Genomic DNA, 18,292 nt, shown 5'->3' on the forward strand with positions numbered 1-18,292 from the left:
CACCTTGAGTATGGCGGCGGCGGCGGCAGTGAGCTCCGGGCGCACGGTAGAGACTGGTGGCGCGCCGTTCAGACATCTGAGACTCCGGATTTGAAGCGCCTCTCACTGCTCCACGAGAGGGTGCCCTCCACGGCGCCGTGCCACCAACAGAATCGGCATACCTGCGGGCTGTGGCTGTCCTGACAGTGAAAGTCGGAGCGCAGCCGCGACAGTAGCCGCACAAACCACTGAACCACCAAGGTAGATGCGGCCGGGGGAGCAAACAGCATTATTTTAAATAACATTTTAAAAAGTCTCCTAAACGACAGGGGGGGCACCAGCCTTGGTGCCCCCCCCCCCTGCTGAATCCGCCACTGCCTCCCCCCTTCTACAACCCCTTGGTACCATACAGATAGCTGGAGTTGATGTGGATGGACAGCACTGAAGACTGCAGGCAGAGAAAATGGTGCTGAACGCTGCTGGGTCCGCTCTGAGGAGAAGCTCCGCCCCTGAAGATGGCGTGTCTTCCCGCTCTTCACAAGGATTATACTGGCCTGAGGTATATGCTGGCTGAGATCCAGGGACCCCGACAGGCTTGCTGACCAGAGCAGGGTGTAGGCGCTGGCTCAGGGCGCCCCTCACAGCGCCGCACAGTGTGCCTCTGAGTACCAGAGCACAGTTAATATTGTGCTTCCTACCCTGTTGCCGCCATCTTCACACCAGCTCCCCACTTGTCAGGACTCACCACGATTTTCTGGCTCTGTAAGCGTGTGGCGGCATGCTGCTGGGGTGAGCGATCCCCTGTGGCGGCGATCATTCTATTCCCTCATGAGCTCAGTATCCTGTCAGCGGAGAAAGTGGCTCAGACCCCGCAGGGCGGACACTACTCCCTCCCTTAGTCCCACGTAGTAGGGAGGCTGTTGCCAGCAGCCTCCCTGTGCCTATACTCTATTAAAAATAATAAAACTAAAAGAACTCCTATGGAGCTCCCATAGCTGTGACCGGCTCCTCCGGGCACATTTTCTAAACTGGGTCTGGTAGGAGGGGCATAGAGGGAGGAGCCAGCCCACACTGTTAAACTCTTAAAGTGCCAGTGGCTCCTGGTGGACCCATCTATACCCCATGGTACTAAAATGGACCCCAGCATCATCTAGGACGTAAGAGAAATAATCTATAGCCAACAGAAGAGCATCGAAATGGTAAAAGCAGTATAATATTATATATATATATATATATATATATATATATATAGGTAGTGGGGGTATGGCGCCACAGGCAGATAACTATTAAAACAATATATATGTTATTTATAGACACTCCTTTTAAAAATGTAAGGTGTCTGCTAACCCCTAAGTAATCAGCAGTGATAAGCTGCCTTTAAAATGTGGAAAAAAAGGGGGGGAATAGGGGTACCAGCGACTTACAGTGTCTATCAAATTAATGTAACTATGAAGAATGTAGCAGGATACGGTTTTAGAAAAAGGGTAACAATATATTTATTTATACAATTTATAACATAATGATGGGATAAAAAAGTAGGTAAAAATTTGATATGCAGTAAAAAAAGATTATTTTAAAAACATAAACAGGTAAAAATAGAGTATATAATTTAGCTAGAATCCAAAATCATGTAAAATCAGTAAAAACAATTTCATACTGATAAAAAATATTTCAGGATGATAAAAATGATGCTTATCTTTTGAAGATGGAGAGTCAGTGGAGGTACACCCAACGCGTTTCGTCCTTAGACTTCATCGAGGGGTAAGGGACTAGTGTACAAACACTCTTATTTATAGCAGCACTGATTAAGGAAGAGTGTCTATGACATCACTTCCTGTTAGTGTTAATCTTTGAGAATTATAACACAAAATTGGATTTAGATGTAGGTAAGAGGTAAGGCTACTGATAGTGAGCCCAATTATAGTTTGTGTTGTGAAAAACGAGCAGAGTACATGGAGAAATCATATAAAAACGGACAGGACGCTTTTCGCGTCACTTCCGCCCCACTTCCTGTGTCCTCCGGGTCTCATTGCGCATGCGCTCCTCGCGCTATTTCCGGTCTAGCGTCCTCGTGATGAGATGGCTTTGCCATTCTTCCGGTTGGGCGTAGACGTCTCCCTGCAAACAAATAAAATAGTCCTTTTAAACTCATTCTATTTACAAATACTAATATGTGTGTTTGTTTTATTTGTTTGACCTGCTTCTGCACCACAAACATAAAGCAGTGTCTGCGATCTAAAGGCTCCTCAAAGATGGCCGCCGTATGGATTGGAATCACAGTCCAAAAAAAACACTTCAAAGATGGCCACTGCATCCCGGTATATGAAACCACACATCACTATGGAGATGCTGGGAACAGCTGAGACAAGGCATCACGCACCCGCCCAGCCGGAAGAAGGGCAGGGAGACGTCTACGCCCAACCGGAAGAATGGCAAAGCCATCTCATCACGAGGACGCTAGACCGGAAATAGCGCGAGGTGCGCATGCGCAATGAGACCCGGAGGACACAGGAAGTGGGGCGGAAGTGACGCGAAAAGCGTCCTGTCCGTTTTTATATGATTTCTCCATGTACTCTGCTCGTTTTTCACAACACAAACTATAATTGGGCTCACTATCAGTAGCCTTACCTCTTACCTACATCTAAATCCAATTTTGTGTTATAATTCTCAAAGATTAACACTAACAGGAAGTGATGTCATAGACACTCTTCCTTAATCAGTGCTGCTATAAATAAGAGTGTTTGTACACTAGTCCCTTACCCCTTGATGAAGTCTAAGGATGAAACGCGTTGGGTGTACCTCCACTGACTCTCCATCTTCAAAAGATAAGCATCATTTTTATCATCCTGAAATATTTTTTATCAGTATGAAATTGTTTTTACTGATTTTACATGATTTTGGATTCTAGCTAAATTATATACTCTATTTTTACCTGTTTATATTTTTAAAATAATCTTTTTTTACTGCATATCAAATTTTTACCTACTTTTTTATCCCATCATTATGTTATAAATTGTATAAATAAATATATTGTTACCCTTTTTCTAAAACCGTATCCTGCTATATTCTTCATAGTTACATTAATTTGATAGACACTGTAAGTCGCTGGTACCCCTATTCCCCCCCTTTTTTTTTCACATATATATATATATATATATATATATACTAGAGATGAGCGGGTTCGGTTTCTCTGAATCCGAACCCGCCAGAACTTCATGTTTTTTTTCACGGGTCCGAGCGACTCGGATCTTCCCGCCTTGCTCGGTTAACCCGAGCGCGCCCGAACGTCATCATGACGCTGTCGGATTCTCGCGAGGCTCGGATTCTATCGCGAGACTCGGATTCTATATAAGGAGCCGCGCGTCGCCGCCATTTTCACACGTGCATTGAGATTGATAGGGAGAGGACGTGGCTGGCGTCCTCTCCATTTAGATTATAAGAGACTGAGAGAGATTTACTGGAGCTGACTAGGAGGAGTACTGTTACTGTAGAAGTGTAGAGACTGAGTGGAGAGAGTTTACTAGTGAGGACAGTGCAGTTTACTTTATAATCCGTTCTCTGCCTGAAAAAAGCGATACACAGCACACAGTGACTCAGTCACATACCATATCTGTGTGCACTGCTCAGGCTCAGGCCAGTGTGCTGCATCATCTATTATCTATATATAATATTATATATATCTGTCTGACTGCTCAGCTCACACAGCTTATAATTGTGGGGGAGACTGGGGAGCACTACTGCAGTGCCAGTTATAGGTTATAGCAGGAGCCAGGAGTACATAATATATTATATAGTGAGTGACCACCAGACACACAGTGCAGTTTATTTAATATATCCGTTCTCTGCCTGAAAAAAGCGATACACACAGTGACTCAGTCAGTCACATACCATATCTGTGTGCACTGCTCAGGCTCAGGCCAGTGTGCTGCATCATCTATATATATTATATATCTGTCTGACTGCTCAGCTCACACAGCTTATAATTGTGGGGGAGACTGGGGAGCACTACTGCAGTGCCAGTTATAGGTTATAGCAGGAGCCAGGAGTACATAATATTATATTAAAATTAAACAGTGCACACTTTTGCTGCAGGAGTGCCACTGCCAGTGTGACTAGTGACCAGTGACCTGACCACCAGTATATATAATATTAGTAGTATACTATCTCTTTATCAACCAGTCTATATTAGCAGCAGACACAGTACAGTGCGGTAGTTCGCGGCTGTGGCTACCTCTGTGTCGGCACTCGGCAGCCCGTCCATAATTGTATATACCACCTAACCGTGGGTTTTTTTTCTTTCTTTATACATACATACTAGTTACGAGTATACTATCTCTTTATCAACCAGTCTATATTAGCAGCAGACACAGTACAGTGCGGTAGTTCACGGCTGTGGCTACCTCTGTGTCGGCACTCGGCAGCCCGTCCATAATTGTATATACCACCTAACCGTGTTTTTTTTTTCTTTCTTTATACATACATACTAGTTACGAGTATACTATCTCTTTATCAACCAGTCTATATATTAGCAGCAGACACAGTACACTGCGGTAGTTCACGGCTGTGGCTACCTCTGTGTCGGCACTCGGCAGCCCGTCCATAATTGTATATACCACCTAACCGTGGTTTTTTTTTTTTTCTTTCTTTATACATACATACTAGTTACGAGTATACTATCTCTTTATCAACCAGTCTATATTAGCAGCAGACACAGTACAGTGCGGTAGTTCACGGCTGTGGCTACCTCTGTGTCGGCACTCGGCAGCCCGTCCATAATTGTATATACCACCTAACCGTGGTTTTTTTTTCTTTCTTTATACATACATACTAGTTACGAGTATACTATCTCTTTATCAACCAGTCTATATATTAGCAGCAGACACAGTACAGTGCGGTAGTTCACGGCTGTGGCTACCTCTGTGTCGGCACTCGGCAGCCCGTCCATAATTGTATATACCACCTAACCGTGTTTTTTTTTTCTTTCTTTATACATACATACTAGTTACGAGTATACTATCTCTTTATCAACCAGTCTATATTAGCAGCAGACACAGTACAGTGCGGTAGTTCACGGCTGTGGCTACCTCTGTGTCGGCACTCGGCAGCCCGTCCATAATTGTATATACCACCTAACCGTGGTTTTTTTTTCTTTCTTTATACATACATACTAGTTACGAGTATACTATCTCTTTATCAACCAGTCTATATATTAGCAGCAGACACAGTACAGTGCGGTAGTTCACGGCTGTGGCTACCTCTGTGTCGGCACTCGGCAGCCCGTCCATAATTGTATATACCACCTAACCGTGGTTTTTTTTTCTTTCTTTATACATACATACTAGTTACGAGTATACTATCTCTTTATCAACCAGTCTATATATTAGCAGCAGACACAGTACAGTGCGGTAGTTCACGGCTGTGGCTACCTCTGTGTCGGCACTCGGCAGCCCGTCCATAATTGTATATACCACCTAACCGTGGTTTTTTTTTCTTTCTTTATACATACATACTAGTTACGAGTATACTATCTCTTTATCAACCAGTCTATATATTAGCAGCAGACACAGTACAGTGCGGTAGTTCACGGCTGTGGCTACCTCTGTGTCGGCACTCGGCAGCCCGTCCATAATTGTATATACCACCTAACCGTGGTTTTTTTTTCTTTCTTTATACATACATACTAGTTACGAGTATACTATCTCTTTATCAACCAGTCTATATATTAGCAGCAGACACAGTACAGTGCGGTAGTTCAAGGCTGTGGCTACCTCTGTGTCGGCACTCGGCAGCCCGTCCATAATTGTATACTAGTATCCAATCCATCCATCTCCATTGTTTACCTGAGGTGCCTTTTAGTTGTGCCTATTAAAATATGGAGAACAAAAATGTTGAGGTTCCAAAATTAGGGAAAGATCAAGATCCACTTCCACCTCGTGCTGAAGCTGCTGCCACTAGTCATGGCCGAGACGATGAAATGCCAGCAACGTCGTCTGCCAAGGCCGATGCCCAATGTCATAGTACAGAGCATGTCAAATCCAAAACACCAAATATCAGTAAAAAAAGGACTCCAAAACCTAAAATAAAATTGTCGGAGGAGAAGCGTAAACTTGCCAATATGCCATTTACCACACGGAGTGGCAAGGAACGGCTGAGGCCCTGGCCTATGTTCATGGCTAGTGGTTCAGCTTCACATGAGGATGGAAGCACTCAGCCTCTCGCTAGAAAAATGAAAAGACTCAAGCTGGCAAAAGCAGCACAGCAAAGAACTGTGCATTCTTCGAAATCCCAAATCCACAAGGAGAGTCCAATTGTGTCGGTTGCGATGCCTGACCTTCCCAACACTGGACGTGAAGAGCATGCGCCTTCCACCATTTGCACGCCCCCTGCAAGTGCTGGAAGGAGCACCTGCAGTCCAGTTCCTGATAGTCAGATTGAAGATGTCAGTGTTGAAGTACACCAGGATGAGGAGGATATGGGTGTTGCTGGCGCTGGGGAGGAAATTGACCAGGAGGATTCTGATGGTGAGGTGGTTTGTTTAAGTCAGGCACCCGGGGAGACACCTGTTGTCCGTGGGAGGAATATGGCCGTTGACATGCCAGGTGAAAATACCAAAAAAATCAGCTCTTCGGTGTGGAGGTATTTCACCAGAAATGCGGACAACAGGTGTCAAGCCGTGTGTTCCCTTTGTCAAGCTGTAATAAGTAGGGGTAAGGACGTTAACCACCTCGGAACATCCTCCCTTATACGTCACCTGCAGCGCATTCATAATAAGTCAGTGACAAGTTCAAAAACTTTGGGTGACAGCGGAAGCAGTCCACTGACCAGTAAATCCCTTCCTCTTGTAACCAAGCTCACGCAAACCACCCCACCAACTCCCTCAGTGTCAATTTCCTCCTTCCCCAGGAATGCCAATAGTCCTGCAGGCCATGTCACTGGCAATTCTGACGAGTCCTCTCCTGCCTGGGATTCCTCCGATGCATCCTTGCGTGTAACGCCTACTGCTGCTGGCGCTGCTGTTGTTGCCGCTGGGAGTCGATGGTCATCCCAGAGGGGAAGTCGTAAGCCCACTTGTACTACTTCCAGTAAGCAATTGACTGTTCAACAGTCCTGTGCGAGGAAGATGAAATATCACAGCAGTCATCCTACTGCAAAGCGGATAACTGAGTCCTTGACAACTATGTTGGTGTTAGACGTGCGTCCGGTATCCGCCGTTAGTTCACAGGGAACTAGACAATTTATTGAGGCAGTGTGCCCCCGTTACCAAATACCATCTAGGTTCCACTTCTCTAGGCAGGCGATACCGAGAATGTACACGGACGTCAGAAAAAGACTCACCAGTGTCCTAAAAAATGCAGTTGTACCCAATGTCCACTTAACCACGGACATGTGGACAAGTGGAGCAGGGCAGGGTCAGGACTATATGACTGTGACAGCCCACTGGGTAGATGTATGGACTCCCGCCGCAAGAACAGCAGCGGCGGCACCAGTAGCAGCATCTCGCAAACGCCAACTCTTTCCTAGGCAGGCTACGCTTTGTATCACCGCTTTCCAGAATACGCACACAGCTGAAAACCTCTTACGGCAACTGAGGAAGATCATCGCGGAATGGCTTACCCCAATTGGACTCTCCTGTGGATTTGTGGCATCGGACAACGCCAGCAATATTGTGTGTGCATTTAATATGGGCAAATTCCAGCACGTCCCATGTTTTGCACATACCTTGAATTTGGTGGTGCAGAATTTTTTAAAAAACGACAGGGGCGTGCAAGAGATGCTGTCGGTGGCCAGAAAAATTGCGGGACACTTTCGGCGTACAGGCACCACGTACAGAAGACTGGAGCACCACCAAAAACTACTGAACCTGCCCTGCCATCATCTGAAGCAAGAAGTGGTAACGAGGTGGAATTCAACCCTCTATATGCTTCAGAGGTTGGAGGAGCAGCAAAAGGCCATTCAAGCCTATACAATTGAGCACGATATAGGAGGTGGAATGCACCTGTCTCAAGTGCAGTGGAGAATGATTTCAACGTTGTGCAAGGTTCTGATGCCCTTTGAACTTGCCACACGTGAAGTCAGTTCAGACACTGCCAGCCTGAGTCAGGTCATTCCCCTCATCAGGCTTTTGCAGAAGAAGCTGGAGGCATTGAAGAAGGAGCTAAAAGGGAGCGATACCGCTAGGCATGTGGGACTTGTGGATGCAGCCCTTAATTCGCTTAACAAGGATTCACGGGTGGTCAATCTGTTGAAATCAGAGCACTACATTTTGGCCACCGTGCTCGATCCTAGATTTAAAGCCTACCTTGGATCTCTCTTTCCGGCAGACACAGGTCTGCTGGGGTTGAAAGACCTGCTGGTGACAAAATTGTCAAGTCAAGCGGAACGCGACCTGTCAACATCTCCTCCTTCACATTCTCCCGCAACTGGGGGTGCGAGGAAAAGGCTCAGAATTCCGAGCCCACCCGCTGGCGGTGATGCAGGGCAGTCTGGAGCGACTGCTGATGCTGACATCTGGTCCGGACTGAAGGACCTGACAACGATTACGGACATGTCGTCTACTGTCACTGCATATGATTCTCTCAACATTGATAGAATGGTGGAGGATTATATGAGTGACCGCATCCAAGTAGGCACGTCACACAGTCCGTACTTATACTGGCAGGAAAAAGAGGCAATTTGGAGGCCCTTGCACAAACTGGCTTTATTCTACCTAAGTTGCCCTCCCACAAGTGTGTACTCCGAAAGAGTGTTTAGTGCCGCCGCTCACCTTGTCAGCAATCGGCGTACGAGGTTACATCCAGAAAATGTGGAGAAGATGATGTTCATTAAAATGAATTATAATCAATTCCTCCGCGGAGACATTGACCAGCAGCAATTGCCTCCACAAAGTACACAGGGAGCTGAGATGGTGGATTCCAGTGGGGACGAATTGATAATCTGTGAGGAGGGGGATGTACACGGTGATATATCGGAGGGTGAAGATGAGGTGGACATCTTTCCTCTGTAGAGCCAGTTTGTGCAAGGAGAGATTAATTGCTTCTTTTTTGGGGGGGGTCCAAACCAACCCGTCATATCAGTCACAGTCGTGTGGCAGACCCTGTCACTGAAATGATGGGTTGGTTAAAGTGTGCATGTCCTGTTTTGTTTATACAACATAAGGGTGGGTGGGAGGGCCCAAGGACAATTCCATCTTGCACCTCTTTTTTCTTTTCTTTTTCTTTGCATCATGTGCTGATTGGGGAGGGTTTTTTGGAAGGGACATCCTGCGTGACACTGCAGTGCCACTCCTAGATGGGCCCGGTGTTTGTGTCGGCCACTAGGGTCGCTAATCTTACTCACACAGCTACCTCATTGCGCCTCTTTTTTTCTTTGCGTCATGTGCTGTTTGGGGAGGGTTTTTTGGAAGGGACATCCTGCGTGACACTGCAGTGCCACTCCTAGATGGGCCCGGTGTTTGTGTCGGCCACTAGGGTCGCTAATCTTACTCACACAGCTACCTCATTGCGCCTCTTTTTTTCTTTGCGTCATGTGCTGTTTGGGGAGGGTTTTTTGGAAGGGCCATCCTGCGTGACACTGCAGTGCCACTCCTAGATGGGCCCGGTGTTTGTGTCGGCCACTAGGGTCGCTAATCTTACTCACACAGCTACCTCATTGCGCCTCTTTTTTTCTTTGCGTCATGTGCTGTTTGGGGAGGGTTTTTTGGAAGGGCCATCCTGCGTGACACTGCAGTGCCACTCCTAGATGGGCCCGGTGTTTGTGTCGGCCACTAGGGTCGCTAATCTTACTCACACAGCTACCTCATTGCGCCTCTTTTTTTCTTTGCGTCATGTGCTGTTTGGGGAGGGTTTTTTGGAAGGGACATCCTGCGTGACACTGCAGTGCCACTCCTAGATGGGCCCGGTGTTTGTGTCGGCCACTAGGGTCGCTTATCTTACTCACACAGCGACCTTGGTGCAAATTTTAGGACTAAAAATAATATTGTGAGGTGTGAGGTATTCAGAATAGACTGAAAATGAGTGTAAATTATGGTTTTTGAGGTTAATAATACTTTGGGATCAAAATGACCCCCAAATTCTATGATTTAAGCTGTTTTTTAGTGTTTTTTGAAAAAAACACCCGAATCCAAAACACACCCGAATCCGACAAAAAAAATTCGGTGAGGTTTTGCCAAAACGCGTTCGAACCCAAAACACGGCCGCGGAACCGAACCCAAAACCAAAACACAAAACCCGAAAAATTTCAGGCGCTCATCTCTAATATATACTAGAGATGAGCGCCTGAAATTTTTCGGGTTTTGTGTTTTGGTTTTGGGTTCGGTTCCGCGGCCGTGTTTTGGGTTCGACCGCGTTTTGGCAAAACCTCACCGAATTATTTTTGTCGGATTCGGGTGTGTTTTGGATTCGGGTGTTTTTTTCCAAAAACACTAAAAAACAGCTTAAATCATAGAATTTGGGGGTCATTTTGATCCCAAAGTATTATTAACCTCAAAAACCATAATTTACACTCATTTTCAGTCTATTCTGAATACCTCACACCTCACAATATTATTTTTAGTCCTAAAATTTGCACCGAGGTCGCTGTGTGAGTAAGATAAGCGACCCTAGTGGCCGACACAAACACCGGGCCCATCTAGAAGTGGCACTGCAGTGTCACGCAGGATGTCCCTTCCAAAAAACCCTCCCCAAACAGCACATGACGCAAAGAAAAAAAGAGGCGCAATGAGGTAGCTGTGTGAGTAAGATTAGCGACCCTAGTGGCCGACACAAACACCGGGCCCATCTAGGAGTGGCACTGCAGTGTCACGCAGGATGGCCCTTCCAAAAAACCCTCCCCAAACAGCACATGACGCAAAGAAAAAAAGAGGCGCAATGAGGTAGCTGTGTGAGTAAGATTAGCGACCCTAGTGGCCGACACAAACACCGGGCCCATCTAGGAGTGGCACTGCAGTGTCACGCAGGATGGCCCTTCCAAAAAACCCTCCCCAAACAGCACATGACGCAAAGAAAAAAAGAGGCGCAATGAGGTAGCTGACTGTGTGAGTAAGATTAGCGACCCTAGTGGCCGACACAAACACCGGGCCCATCTAGGAGTGGCACTGCAGTGTCACGCAGGATGTCCCTTCCAAAAAACCCTCCCCAAACAGCACATGACGCAAAGAAAAAAAGAGGCGCAATGAGGTAGCTGTGTGAGTAAGATTAGCGACCCTAGTGGCCGACACAAACACCGGGCCCATCTAGGAGTGGCACTGCAGTGTCACGCAGGATGTCCCTTCCAAAAAACCCTCCCCAATCAGCACATGATGCAAAGAAAAAGAAAAGAAAAAAGAGGTGCAAGATGGAATTATCCTTGGGCCCTCCCACCCACCCTTATGTTGTATAAACAAAACAGGACATGCACACTTTAACCAACCCATCATTTCAGTGACAGGGTCTGCCACACGACTGTGACTGATATGACGGGTTGGTTTGGACCCCCCCCAAAAAAGAAGCAATTAATCTCTCCTTGCACAAACTGGCTCTACAGAGGCAAGATGTCCACCTCATCTTCACCCTCCGATATATCACCGTGTACATCCCCCTCCTCACAGATTATCAATTCGTCCCCACTGGAATCCACCATCTCAGCTCCCTGTGTACTTTGTGGAGGCAATTGCTGCTGGTCAATGTCTCCGCGGAGGAATTGATTATAATTCATTTTAATGAACATCATCTTCTCCACATTTTCTGGATGTAACCTCGTACGCCGATTGCTGACAAGGTGAGCGGCGGCACTAAACACTCTTTCGGAGTACACACTTGTGGGAGGGCAACTTAGGTAGAATAAAGCCAGTTTGTGCAAGGGCCTCCAAATTGCCTCTTTTTCCTGCCAGTATAAGTACGGACTGTGTGACGTGCCTACTTGGATGCGGTCACTCATATAATCCTCCACCATTCTATCAATGTTGAGAGAATCATATGCAGTGACAGTAGACGACATGTCCGTAATCGTTGTCAGGTCCTTCAGTCCGGACCAGATGTCAGCATCAGCAGTCGCTCCAGACTGCCCTGCATCACCGCCAGCGGGTGGGCTCGGAATTCTGAGCCTTTTCCTCGCACCCCCAGTTGCGGGAGAATGTGAAGGAGGAGATGTTGACAGGTCGCGTTCCGCTTGACTTGACAATTTTGTCACCAGCAGGTCTTTCAACCCCAGCAGACCTGTGTCTGCCGGAAAGAGAGATCCAAGGTAGGCTTTAAATCTAGGATCGAGCACGGTGGCCAAAATGTAGTGCTCTGATTTCAACAGATTGACCACCCGTGAATCCTTGTTAAGCGAATTAAGGGCTGCATCCACAAGTCCCACATGCCTAGCGGAATCGCTCCGTGTTAGCTCCTTCTTCAATGCCTCCAGCTTCTTCTGCAAAAGCCTGATGAGGGGAATGACCTGACTCAGGCTGGCAGTGTCTGAACTGACTTCACGTGTGGCAAGTTCAAAGGGCATCAGAACCTTGCACAACGTTGAAATCATTCTCCACTGCACTTGAGACAGGTGCATTCCATCTCCTATATCGTGCTCAATTGTATAGGCTTGAATGGCCTTTTGCTGCTCCTCCAACCTCTGAAGCATATAGAGGGTTGAATTCCACCTCGTTACCACTTCTTGCTTCAGATGATGGCAGGGCAGGTTCAGTAGTTTTTGGTGGTGCTCCAGTCTTCTGTACGTGGTGCCTGTACGCCGAAAGTGTCCCGCAATTTTTCTGGCCACCGACAGCATCTCTTGCACGCCCCTGTCGTTTTTTAAAAAATTCTGCACCACCAAATTCAAGGTATGTGCAAAACATGGGACGTGCTGGAATTTGCCCATATTTAATGCACACACAATATTGCTGGCGTTGTCCGATGCCACAAATCCACAGGAGAGTCCAATTGGGGTAAGCCATTCCGCGATGATCTTCCTCAGTTGCCGTAAGAGGTTTTCAGCTGTGTGCGTATTCTGGAAAGCGGTGATACAAAGCGTAGCCTGCCTAGGAAAGAGTTGGCGTTTGCGAGATGCTGCTACTGGTGCCGCCGCTGCTGTTCTTGCGGCGGGAGTCCATACATCTACCCAGTGGGCTGTCACAGTCATATAGTCCTGACCCTGCCCTGCTCCACTTGTCCACATGTCCGTGGTTAAGTGGACATTGGGTACAACTGCATTTTTTAGGACACTGGTGAGTCTTTTTCTGACGTCCGTGTACATTCTCGGTATCGCCTGCCTAGAGAAGTGGAACCTAGATGGTATTTGGTAACGGGGGCACACTGCCTCAATAAATTGTCTAGTTCCCTGTGAACTAACGGCGGATACCGGACGCACGTCTAACACCAACATAGTTGTCAAGGACTCAGTTATCCGCTTTGCAGTAGGATGACTGCTGTGATATTTCATCTTCCTCGCAAAGGACTGTTGAACAGTCAATTGCTTACTGGAAGTAGTACAAGTGGGCTTACGACTTCCCCTCTGGGATGACCATCGACTCCCAGCGGCAACAACAGCAGCGCCAGCAGCAGTAGGCGTTACACGCAAGGATGCATCGGAGGAATCCCAGGCAGGAGAGGACTCGTCAGACTTGCCAGTGACATGGCCTGCAGGACTATTGGCATTCCTGGGGAAGGAGGAAATTGACACTGAGGGAGTTGGTGGGGTGGTTTGCGTGAGCTTGGTTACAAGAGGAAGGGATTTACTGGTCAGTGGACTGCTTCCGCTGTCACCCAAAGTTTTTGAACTTGTCACTGACTTATTATGAATGCGCTGCAGGTGACGTATAAGGGAGGATGTTCCGAGGTGGTTAACGTCCTTACCCCTACTTATTACAGCTTGACAAAGGGAACACACGGCTTGACACCTGTTGTCCGCATTTCTGGTGAAATACCTCCACACCGAAGAGCTGATTTTTTTGGTATTTTCACCTGGCATGTCAACGGCCATATTCCTCCCACGGACAACAGGTGTCTCCCCGGGTGCCTGACTTAAACAAACCACCTCACCATCAGAATCCTTCTGGTCAATTTCCTCCCCAGCGCCAGCAACACCCATATCCTCCTCATCCTGGTGTACTTCAACACTGACATCTTCAATCTGACTATCAGGAACTGGACTGCGGGTGCTCCTTCCAGCACTTGCAGGGGGCATGCAAATAGTGGAAGGCGCATGCTCTTCACGTCCAGTGTTGGGAAGGTCAGGCATCGCAACCGACACAATTGGACTCTCCTTGTGGATTTGGGATTTCAAAGAACGCACAGTTCTTTGCGGTGCTTTTGCCAGCTTGAGTCTTTTCAGTTTTCTAGCGAGAGGCTGAGTGCTTCCATCCTCATGTGAAGCTGAACCACTAGCCATGAACATAGGCCAGGGCCTCAGCCGTTCCTTGCCACTCCGTGTGGTAAATGGCATATTGGCAAGTTTACGCTTCTCCTCCGACAATTTTATTTTAGGTTTTGGAGTCCTTTTTTTTCTGATATTTGGTGTTTTGGATTTGACATGCTCTGTACTATGACATTGGGCATCGGCCTTGGCAGACGACGTTGCTGGCATTTCATCGTCTCGGCCATGACTAGTGGCAGCAGCTTCAGCACGAGGTGGAAGTGGATCTTGATCTTTCCCTAATTTTGGAACCTCAACTTTTTTGTTCTCCATATTTTATAGGCAGAACTAAAAGGCACCTCAGGTAAACAATGGAGATGGATGGATTGGATACTAGTATACAATTATGGACGGACTGCCACGGTTAGGTGGTATAAAAAAAACACGGTTAGGTGGTATATATTGTAATACAATTATGGATGGACGGACTGCCTGCCGAGTGCCGACACAGAGGTAGCCACAGCCGTGAACTACCGCACTGTACACTGGTTGATAAAGAGATAGTAGTATACTCGTAACAACTAGTATGACTGACTATGACGGTATAAAGAATGAAAAAAAAACCACGGTTAGGTGGTATATATTGTAATACAATTATGGATGGACGGACTGCCTGCCGAGTTCCGACACAGAGGTAGCCACAGCCGTGAACTACCGCACTGTACACTGGTTGATAAAGAGATAGTAGTATACTCGTAACAACTAGTATGACTGACTATGACGGTATAAAGAATGAAAAAAAAACCACGGTTAGGTGGTATATATTATAATACAATTATGGATGGACGGACTGCCTGCCGACTGCCGACACAGAGGTAGCCACAGCCGTGAACTACCGCACTGTACACTGGTTGATAAAGAGATAGTAGTATACTCGTAACAACTAGTATGACACTATGACGGTATAAAGAATGAAAAAAAAACCACGGTTAGGTGGTATATATTATAATAATACAATTATGGATGGACGGACTGCCTGCCGAGTTCCGACACAGAGGTAGCCACAGCCGTGAACTACCGCACTGTACACTGGTTGATAAAGAGATAGTAGTATACTCGTAACAACTAGTATGACTGACTATGACGGTATAAAGAATGAAAAAAAAACCACGGTTAGGTGGTATATATTGTAATACAATTATGGATGGACGGACTGCCTGCCGAGTTCCGACACAGAGGTAGCCACAGCCGTGAACTACCGCACTGTACACTGGTTGATAAAGAGATAGTAGTATACTCGTAACAACTAGTATGACTGACTATGACGGTATAAAGAATGAAAAAAAAACCACGGTTAGGTGGTATATATTGTAATACAATTATGGATGGACGGACTGCCTGCCGAGTTCCGACACAGAGGTAGCCACAGCCGTGAACTACCGCACTGTACACTGGTTGATAAAGAGATAGTAGTATACTCGTAACAACTAGTATGACTGACTATGACGGTATAAAGAATGAAAAAAAAACCACGGTTAGGTGGTATATATTGTAATACAATTATGGATGGACGGACTGCCTGCCGAGTTCCGACACAGAGGTAGCCACAGCCGTGAACTACCGCACTGTACACTGGTTGATAAAGAGATAGTAGTATACTCGTAACAACTAGTATGACTGACTATGACGGTATAAAGAATGAAAAAAAAACCACGGTTAGGTGGTATATATTGTAATACAATTATGGATGGACGGACTGCCTGCCGAGTTCCGACACAGAGGTAGCCACAGCCGTGAACTACCGCACTGTACACTGGTTGATAAAGAGATAGTAGTATACTCGTAACAACTAGTATGACTGACTATGACGGTATAAAGAATGAAAAAAAAACCACGGTTAGGTGGTATATATTATAATACAATTATGGATGGACGGACTGCCTGCCGACTGCCGACACAGAGGTAGCCACAGCCGTGAACTACCGCACTGTACACTGGTTGATAAAGAGATAGTAGTATACTCGTAACAACTAGTATGACACTATGACGGTATAAAGAATGAAAAAAAACCCACGGTTAGGTGGTATATATTATAATACAATTATGGATGGACGGACTGCCTGCCGACTGCCGACACAGAGGTAGCCACAGCCGTGAACTACCGCACTGTACACTGGTTGATAAAGAGATAGTAGTATACTCGTAACAACTAGTATGACACTATGACGGTATAAAGAATGAAAAAAAAACCACGGTTAGGTGGTATATATTATAATACAATTATGGATGGACGGACTGCCTGCCGAGTGCCGACACAGAGGTAGCCACAGCCGTGAACTACCGCACTGTACACTGGTTGATAAAGAGATAGTAGTATACTCGTAACAACTAGTATGACTGACTATGACGGTATAAAGAATGAAAAAAAAACCACGGTTAGGTGGTATATATTATAATACAATTATGGATGGACGGACTGCCTGCCGACTGCCGACACAGAGGTAGCCACAGCCGTGAACTACCGCACTGTACACTGGTTGATAAAGAGATAGTAGTATACTCGTAACAACTAGTATGACACTATGACGGTATAAAGAATGAAAAAAAAACCACGGTTAGGTGGTATATATTATAATACAATTATGGATGGACGGACTGCCTGCCGACTGCCGACACAGAGGTAGCCACAGCCGTGAACTACCGCACTGTACACTGGTTGATAAAGAGATAGTAGTATACTCGTAACAACTAGTATGACACTATGACGGTATAAAGAATGAAAAAAAAACCACGGTTAGGTGGTATATATTATAATAATACAATTATGGATGGACGGACTGCCTGCCGACTGCCGACACAGAGGTAGCCACAGCCGTGAACTACCGCACTGTACACTGGTTGATAAAGAGATAGTAGTATACTCGTAACAACTAGTATGACTATGACGACGGTATAAAGAAAGAAAAAAAAATACCACGGTTAGGTGGTATATAATTATACAATTATGGATGGACGGACTGCCTGCCGAGTGCCGACTGCCGACACAGAGGTAGCCACAGCCGTGAACTACCGCACTGTACTGTGTCTGCTGCTAATATAGACTGGTTGATAAAGAGATAGTATACAACAATATACTACTATACTGGTGGTCAGGCACTGGTCACCACTAGTCACACTGGCAGTGGCACTCCTGCAGCAAAAGTGTGCACTGTTTAATTTTAAATTAATATAATATTATGTACTCCTGGCTCCTGCTATAACAACCTGCAGTGCTCCCCAGTCTCCCCCACAATTATTATAAGCTTTTATACATTGATGTGCAGCACACTGGGCTGAGCTGAGTGCACACAGACTGAGTCACACTGTGTGACTGCTGTGTATCGTTTTTTTCAGGCAGAGAACGGATATAGCAGAGAACGGATATATTAAATAAAAGTTAACTTAACAACAACTGCACTGGTCACTGTGGTAAACTCTGTCTGCACAATCTCTCTCTCTCTCTCTCTCTTCTAATCTATTCTAATGGAGAGGACGCCAGCCACGTCCTCTCCCTATCAATCTCAATGCACGTGTGAAAATGGCGGCGACGCGCGGCTCCTTATATAGAATCCGAGTCTCGCGAGAATCCGACAGCGTCATGATGACGTTCGGGCGCGCTCGGGTTAACCGAGCAAGGCGGGAAGATCCGAGTCGCTCGGACCCGTGAAAAAAAAAGTGAAGTTCGTGCGGGTTCGGATTCAAAGAAACCGAACCCGCTCATCTCTAATATATACACACACACACACACACACACACACACACACACATACAGGTTGAGTATCCCTTATCCAAAATGCTTGGGACCAGAGGTATTTTGGATATCGGATTATTCCATATTTTGGAATAATTGCATACCATAATGAGATATCATGTTGATGGGACCCAAATCTAAGCACAGAATGCATTTATGTTTCATATACACCTTATACACACAGCCTGAAGTTAATTTTAGCCAATATTTTTA

The sequence above is a fragment of the Pseudophryne corroboree genome, chromosome 8, assembly GCF_028390025.1.
Source record: "Pseudophryne corroboree isolate aPseCor3 chromosome 8, aPseCor3.hap2, whole genome shotgun sequence".
Lineage (NCBI taxonomy): Eukaryota > Metazoa > Chordata > Amphibia > Anura > Myobatrachidae > Pseudophryne > Pseudophryne corroboree.